Source organism: Agelaius phoeniceus, chromosome 8 (assembly GCF_051311805.1).
Source record: "Agelaius phoeniceus isolate bAgePho1 chromosome 8, bAgePho1.hap1, whole genome shotgun sequence".
NCBI classification, from domain to species: domain Eukaryota; kingdom Metazoa; phylum Chordata; class Aves; order Passeriformes; family Icteridae; genus Agelaius; species Agelaius phoeniceus.
In genome coordinates, this window is record NC_135272.1 from 7,095,234 (window position 1) to 7,104,036 (window position 8,803).

Here is an 8,803-nt window from a genome sequence, read left to right on the forward strand (position 1 = left end):
AGAAGCAGATTGGGGTGTTAGTGAACCCATGGTGGCCCAGGTGGGCTTTGGGGTCTCTTGAGGGCATTGCCTCACAGACCATCCAGTTAACCCCCAGTTTTTCCAGTGGGCCACCACACTCCTTATTTGACCCCATCAAGCCTCTCAGTTGTCCCTAGTTGTCCACCTAGGCCAGATGTTGAACAGGACCGGCCCCAACACTGCGCCCTGGGGTGTCGGAACTCAGGACATCCCTCTGGCTGTCCTGGACAGCCAAGACCCCTGCCAGGGGGCTCAGAGACCCTGGCACGGAGCCAGAGATGCCTGCGGTTTCGCTTATGACCCATGGAGCAAGTTACCAACCTTATATGAAGATCTGCAAGCCATGACAGTTTAAGTAGAATGATATTGAATTAATCACGGGGTAAAAAATAGATTTTTGGGGTTTTTAGAATGGGGGTTCAGGGGGCAAGATGGAGGAATCTGGGTGTGTCCAGCCTTTCTCCTTCTTCTTGGCCTCTATCTTCTGCTGTGATGTTGGCACTTTTAGATTGGTTTAGAGTAGAAGCTCACTGTGTAACATAGGTGATAGGTATTGGAAAGTAATTGTAAATATTGTACATGTAGTTTTTATTATAAAGACATAACACTGCCCCAGGGGCAGAGTGCCTTGGACTGTCTTGCTGAGTGGACCTCGGCTGGACAGGAGGAAAAATTTTATAGATAAGATACAATAAACAACCTTGAGACCGAGAACTGAAGAGCTGACTCCTTCTTCGACCGCTGGTCTGGGAAAAGAGATTTTCTAACATTTCTCAGGGTCACTCTGACCACCTAGAGACCCCGAGACTGGGGAACCCCAGCAGTGCCCAGCCCCAGCTGGCTGTGGCCCCATTCCCACTCCTCCTTGGCCTGGCGACCAGCCAGGTGTTCCCAGTGAGAGGCACCTGTCCCAGCCACAAGCTACAGGTGCTCCAAGAGAGGCAGGGAGATGGAGGAAGTGCCAAAGGCTTTGCTGAGCTGCAGGCAGACACACCCACACATGTCTAACACCCACCGGGGCCACCTGGGCACAGATGGAGATCAGGTGAGTCAGGCAGTACCGGCCTTTTCTAAGCCCTGGCTGTTCCCAATGCCCTGGTTTTCCTGTCCGTGATGTGGGTTCCCCCAGGGAATCTGTTCCAGGGCTGTTCCAGCACCAAGGCCTGGAGTTTGCTGGATCCTTCTGGCCCTGGTCTCAGTGGCTCCCAGTCACCTACAGTACAGTTCCAGTAATTCCCTGTATGATCCTAGTCACTCCCACTATTCTAAGAGCCAAAATGAGGAATGCAAGACTCCAGGCAGTTCTCCAAAATGCAGTTTATTACATCCAAGACCTTACAGCAAGCCAGGGTCGCTGGCGACAGAGCCTGTGCCTACAGCTCCAGCTGCAGGCAGGCCTGGAGACCCTTAGTTTTGGTTACAAATGCATTCTATACTTTTCTTTGCTGAGCATCTTAATACAGTAGAACCAATATATACCTTAACTTTTATCTATAGCCTGTCATAACTGCTATAATTACCATATTCATGTTACTATTCTCCATCACTAAAAGTTAGTACATTACAATTTAAGCTAGAAGTTTCTCAGTTTTCTTGCAGTGGAAAATTCTGAGACCTTTTTTCTACTTGCAACATCGGCACGCCCCTTTGCCTGTGCTATCTTTCTGCTTAGTAAAAACATCTTCTTGTTTGAAGTGGGTTTATCCTTTGCTCTAAGTCATAAAAAAAACCCTTCTAACTAACCCTTTGCCTCCTTGATTATCCAGTAAGACTGGCTCAGCAATTCTTTACTTCTATCTTAAAACTTGCTTTCATCTCTATTCCTTCTTCAGATTCTACATTTGAAAATCTTTCTGCTAAACATACATATCTGTGAGACTTTCTTGTCAAACTTTAATCCTTCCCAACACACTATGATCCCAGCATGGTCCCAGTTGCTCCTATTTTATCCCCAGTATGATTCCCATTTCTCCCTGTCACTCTCCAGCATGGTTCCTGTTATTGTATTTGCAGGGTCCCTGTGGCAGGAAGGATGACTCCATGTTTCAGAAGGCCAATTTATTATTTTATGATACTATATTATATTAAAGAATGCTATACTATACTATACTAAAGAATACAGAAAGGATACTTACAGAAGGCTAAAAAGATAATAATGAAAATTTGTGACTCTCTCCAGAGTCTCGACACAGCTTGGCACTGATTGGCCATTGAATCAAAACACTCACACCACAAACCAATGGAACAATCATCTGCTGGATAAACAATATCCAAATACATTCCACATGAGCAAAACAGAGGAGAAGCAAATGAGATAATTATTGTTTCCATTTTTCTCTGCGGCTTCTCAGCTTCCCAGGAGAAAAATCCTGGGCAAAGGGATTTTTCAGAAAATGTGAATGTGACATCCAGCTGTTCCCTGTATGATCCTAGTTACCCCAGTTGTGATCCCAGTTGCTCCCAGCATTCTCCCAGTAGCTCCTAGTGCCTCCCTGTGGCCAGTGGGCATCAGTTGAGGGTTGCAGCTGTCCATAAAATCAATCTGGGAGAAAAGGACACACATGTGATGTGAAGGGATATGGAGGGACATAGAGGCACTGTCCTGCTGTCACTGTAACCATGGGAAAAACAATGTTTCTACTTTAAAAGAACAACAATGTTTCTACTTTAAGAGAATTAAGGCATTACTTTATTCTGGTCAGGATGTTGTTCTGGCCAGAATGTGCAACAGAGATAATTTCATCCACATATTGCCTGTGTTGTGGAGAGAAAACCATTCCATCACACATGGTTCTTTACTAGATTTTTCACATACTTACATAGTCAAATCCCAGAAAAATTCATTGGTTCAACATTCATTGGCCACAAGTTACACCATTCTTTGTATCTGGTTTCCTATTGGTTATTGATCCCTTTGCCTTCAATGCTAATTAGGTCCTCATTCTTCATTCTCTTATTGATCTTTTCTCAGACCAAGTGTCTCTGACTCACCAGGAAGGAAGTTTGGGTGTTGATGGTCACTTCTCTCTTGAGCATCCTCTGGCAACACCCAGTCTATTGAGATGTCAAGCTAGTCAGGCCTTGCCCGGGGAACAATCCATTCCCTTGCCTCTCGGCAAAAGTGAACAAAACCCCTGACTAAAGTTAGTTAAAAATTTTAGGAGTTGCATCATTTCTAACACTGCCCCTCCCCATGAACACAGTACCTTCATTGCCACCCCTTGTCCCCATGTCTCCCCTTCGTGTACGCCCATGTCCCCAAGGTCCCTCCCAAAACACAGGCAAGAGCCTCAGCAGCCACTATTTGGGTAGTTTTTCTCAGCTTCTAAAGTTTCCAGATACTTTTCCTTTGCCATTTTAGAATCCTCGCTGAAGGAGAAATTAGGTGTCAGGTCCTGCTGGATGTCCCCAAATTCCCTCCCCAAACCCTGCAGCAGCAGGGAGAGCCTGCCATGTCTGAGTGAACATATTTTATTTTTCATTAAAACATATGAAAAATGATGCTTTTATCTCTAAACCCTTTAGGTCTTGCCTGCTACACCTGATATCACTTCAGAACAGGGGATTTATAAACCTTAAAATCCTTGAGAAAAATAACATTCACAGTTAATTTTATTTTGGTGCAGTAAAGACTGGTCTTGTGGGATTTGGTGATGTTCACTGGGAATAGCCCAGCAAAGGAAAATTATGAGCAAGGGAAGGGTAAATTTTGCACAAGTTAAAGTCTTGAGAGCAAAGTATCTGCCTTGCAGATGTGCTGCAAGGGAGATTAATAAGTAGCATCATCATAATCTATTTATAAAAGGTGAAACACTGACCTCTTGCGTAACACAGCCCAGACAACTTATGGAAAGTAAAACATTTAAAAGCAGCAAATCCACGGCCAGAGTCACATCCAATGTACGCAGCTCGTTCTTGGCCAGGCGCAGCTTCTTCAGTTGTGCCAGGTTGTGGAAGACCTCAGGGCCAAGGCTGTGCAGTCCTGCACTTTCCAGGTTCAGGCTGCGCAGTTGGCTCAGGTTCTTGAAGATGCTGGCAGGCAGATGGCCCATCCCGCTGTTGCTGCCAGCCAGCATCAGATACTGCAGTGTGGAGACCCTGGGGGGCATCCCCTGGGTTGGGGAAACACAAGGATCTTCCCTCAAAAAGCCAAGTAGACCCTATTGGCCTCTTCCCCTGTTCCTATGTCTGTTCCTGTGTCCCTGAGCCACTCCCTCCCTATTCCCTGATTAGCCCTTATCTTTGTACTGCCCCAAGACCAGGATGACCCTGGGCCCCAGGGAGAGAGAAACCTGGACCCTCCATGTGTGTGTACCTGGGACCCAAACATGTTACCACGTGGCTGAATTAAACATTTGTGGATACCATGCAAAGGCCCTTTTTCCTTCTTTATCCTGGACTTTACTAGCAGCTATTCAAGCTGCAACACTGCAGCTGTGCCAGGTCATCGAAGGCATTGGCAGGGATGGCCGACAGCAAGTTCTGTGACAGGCAGAGCGAGCACAAGGCACTGAGGCCCTGGAAGAAGCGTTGTGGGACCACACGCATCCCATATGGCTGCTGCGCCTGCAGCTTCAGCTCACAGAGGTTGTGCAGGGAGCGGAAAGGCGGCAGCTGCTGCAGGTGTGGGCTCAGGCAGCGCAGCACATTGGCAGCAGCTCCAGTACGCCCAGGGTCACCTGCACTGGCTGGAATGCGGCCAGGCTCACCTCCAGCAGCCGGCTGTGGGCCAGGAAAAGCTGGCAAAGCTGCGGGAGGCCCTGGAATGCCATGGCTGCCGAGTGCCGCAGGTTGTTCCCGCCCATGCCAAGGGTCTGCAGGCGATGAGAGAATGACCCACTCAGTAGATGAGGGAAGGGCGGTGGATGTATATTTATAGATATCAGTAAAGCCTTTGACTCTGGAGAAACTGGCTGCTCATGGATTGGACAGGGGAACTGTTTGCTGGATGAAAAACTGGCTGATGCCCAAGCCCAGAGAGTGGTGGGCAATGGTACCCAGCTGGGGTACCAGTGTAGCAGGACATGTTCCCTGCCACAAGAGCTTGCTAATTGGTGAAATAAATCACTAAAGACTGCTTGTCTCATGGTTATTTGGGATGCTGGTTTTGTAGTTCCTCTCTCAAAGGTTGAGTGAAAGGACTCTGTGCACACTCTTGCCAGTTTGGTGGTAAGTTACATTGACTCCTAATCTATACTATTTCTTTTCTAGCTTTGATTGTAGGTACCTTAATGTTGGGCACTGTTTTATGTAATCTTCTAGTAGTTCTTTTGTTTTATACTGTGTAGTAAGTAACTCTGTTCAAGACCTTTTGTCTAGTATCTCCTGTCTATTCAATAAATAACTAATTTCATAATAGACCTGATCTGTCACTCTTACAACTTGCGAGCCAGAGTGGTTTAGGTGCAGGCCACCTAATTCAAGCTGTACCCAAAATCTTAGCCTAAGACAGGGCTTGTCTGAAGCTCCCACTCTATCCATAACACCCAATTACTTGTAGGTGACCCCAGGAGTCAGTGCTGGGTCCAGTCCTGTTCAACATCTTTACTGGTGATCTGGATGAGGGGATCAAGTGGAAGTCAAACTAAGTTCACAAATGACACCAACTTGTGTGGGAGTGTGGATCTGCTGGAGAGCAGAAAGGCTCTGCAGAGGGATCAGGACAGGCTGGATCAAGAAGGCTGAACCAGTCTTCTCCCTCATTGGGGCACCTATTGGGTAGGAATCATGTCCCAAGTGCCTCCACCTGAGGGACTGGAAAGGGCTGGAGCAGTTCTTGAGAGACTCACATGCCCCAACCCATCTCCCCCAGGAGCTTTTTCATCAGGTTTTCTCTTGCTGTCTCTTCCTGAAGCGTGAGTGATGGAACAGCCTGGGGGGGCACCTGGGGTCAGCCAAGGTCGCCTACCCCAAACCTCCCCCACTTTTAGAATCCCAGGCTGGTTTGGGTTGGAAGGGACTTCAAAGGTCATCTTGATCCACCCCCTGCCATGGGCAGGGACATCTCCCACTATCCCAGGTTGCTCCAAGCCCTGTCCAACCTGGCCTTGGACACTTCCAGGGATGGAGCAGCTGCAGCTTCTCTGGACAACCGGTGCCAGGTTCTCACCACCCTCACAAGGAGGAATTTTCTTCCCAAAATCCCATCTAGCCCTGTCCTCTGGCAGGTGAAAACCCTCACCCTCCATCCTGTCCCCTGACAAAGGCCCTCCCTAGCTCTCCTGGAGGCCCCTTTCTATATTTTATCTCTCTATAAGATTTATACCTACACACGTATCAGCCCAAAAAGTGACTCAGGCAGTCCATGACTAGTTGTGGCCACCTGGGGTAGCCCCTTTTGGGGGGTGTGGGGGAGTGCCGAGATCTATGGGTTATTTTAGAGAGCCACATGAGGTTGTAGAGGGAGATTTGGGAGGGTTCTGAGGGTTTATAGGGTGTTCACGGGGGAGAGCTATGGAGCATTTTGAGGGGATCCTGAGGGTATTTGGGATCTGCTGGAGAGTCTGTAGGGGATGGAGGGATTTATCTCCACCTGTCAGGGAAGTTCACCACACAGACTCTGTTCCTGATTTCTATGAAATCTTGATGCGCACAACACACAGGAATGTTTTTCCTGCAACTTCCCTGGCCCCAAGAGGGACCACGGGAGTAGCATGAAAAAGTGGGGAGGCTTGTCCATCCCCTACATCGGCCATTGCAGTTTTGATTCAAATTTTAATTAAAGGCTGAATGGTTGCTGATACTGCGATAGAGTCAGGGTCTTTCTCTACATTGTTGACATCACTCCAGTTCCCAGGAGACACTCGAGGGGCGCTTGGAGGCCAGCTGGGGGGTGCTTGCGGGATCATTAAAGGGTCTGGAGGGGCGCTTAGGGGAGGCAGTTGGAGAGCACTTGGGGGTCCGAGAGGACACACAGGGGGCATTTTGGGGGCAAGTAGGGGACGGGGGGCGGGCGGCCATTGGGACCATGAGGGGTACTTGAGGGTCAGGAGAGAGAAACTGGGGGTACTTACGGGGCCCAGGAGCGCACTTACGGTTCAGGGAAGCACTTGGGGAGCAGCCGGGACGGTACTTAGGGGACAGTCCTGGCTCTGGCGGGACTCTTCAGGGGCCGTGGGGCATGACGGGAACCGCAGTTCCGGCTCTATCGGCGGCCTACAGGGCCCCGCGGTCTTTCGGGAGTTGTAGTCCAGGAAGTGAGTAAACTGGCGCCAAACCAGCGGCCAATGGGGGGTGGGGGGCACGAGGGATTTTTGGGGGCTCAGGGTGAGCTTCGGATGCCCCCTTGACCCCCCACAGCGCCCCCAGGGGCGGAAGGACAACAGAAGCCCCCGGCGCCACATCAGCCATGTGAAGGTGAAGAAGACAGGTGAGCCCCACTCCTAAGGGTTTGGGGGTTCCCCGCCCTGATGCTCCCAATAAACCCCCAGGCGCCCCTATAGACTTCCTAGTCCCCACAGACCCTCCAACGCTGTCCTGGGCCCCCCAAAACATCCCACAGACCTCTGGACTGTTAACGACACTCCAAAGCCCAAGGGTCCCCCAAAACCCCTACCTGGACCCCCAATATCTTTCACAGATTTTCCTCAGCACTCCTAGAGTCTCCCCCAAAAATCCCACAGACCTCTTCTAGATGCCCTATAGACACCCAGTGCCCTCCCAACTACTCCTGATTTCCAGCACTCCCCATACAACCCCCCAAATCCCTTCCTCAGCCTCATCAGAGCCCCTCCAGACACTCCAAAGACCCTCCCGGACCCCCTAGAGACACCCAGCGCCCCACCAACAGCTGCTTTTGAGCCCCCAGAAGCCCCCTAAAGCTCCTGGGGACATTTGGGGGGAGAGGGGATTGGGGACAATCCCAAAGGTGAGGGCGGTAAGGGAGGGAGTTTTGAGGGTCTCCCCACCTCCCGGGTGCAATTTTGGGGTGCCATTGCTTTATTGGCCCCACCATGCGTTGGGGTTGCCCAGGTGGGCATTCCAAGAGGATCTTGATGGCCCTGGGGAAGGGAAGGGAGAGCAAATGGGGAATTAGGGGGACCTGGGGAAGGCGCAGGGGCATACCCCTGAAATTTGGGGGTGGGGATGTCTTGCCAAAGGCTTCCCCTTATGGCCTGGCGGTGGCATCGCAGCATCCAGAGGAGGAGGTCCCTGAGAGGGCCTGGGGGGGCTGCATGTCACGAGGGGTGGCAGTCCCACAAGTGCTTCCCCAGCCCCACAAGGGACTTCCTGAGCCAGAAGTGTCTCCCCAGCCCACAAGTGCCCCTTCAGCCCCTCAAGTGACCCTGACCCACAACTGCCCCCCTGCCCCACAAGTGACCGCCCCTGGCCCACAAATGACCACCTTAGCCCACAAGAGTGCGTCTAGCCCCACCAGTGACACACTGAAGGATTTCTCCTTTAATCTGATGTGTGTGACGAAACTGCCACAGGGTATGGTCCTGTAGGGACCACTAACGGGTCTCTGGTGGTCATATTCACGGAATGCTTCCATATTACACGTGACCTTTCCTTGAAGGTTTTCCTTGAGTGTGCACTGTTACTTCTTGTTACATAACTTGACAAAAACCCCACTATATTCCTCATTACCTATTTGTCCACCGGCTCCAGCTGTGCTTGTGATCCTCTGTGCATGCCTTTAAATCCTTTCAGCTTTTCTGACAGTTGTCTTTAAGCTCCATCCAGCACCTTCAGGGCAACTGAAAATTTCTCTTCTCCGTGTCATTTATCAGGACCCCCAAAACCCTTCCAGGGACCCCCATCTTCCTGGAGAGACCTTGTG

At 50.2% G+C, this 8,803-nt stretch overlaps 1 long non-coding RNA gene across 1 annotated transcript; it reads right to left on the minus strand.

The window, feature by feature from the left end:
* Window positions 1–1,323: 1,323 nt before the first annotated feature.
* On the minus strand, window positions 1,324–7,151 carry LOC129123733 (uncharacterized). Its single transcript, XR_008534723.2, has 2 exons — window positions 3,840–7,151; window positions 1,324–2,563 (listed from the first exon to the last, which is right to left on the minus strand). It is a non-coding gene; the product is annotated as an uncharacterized LOC129123733 (long non-coding RNA).
* Window positions 7,152–8,803: the final 1,652 nt, after the last annotated feature.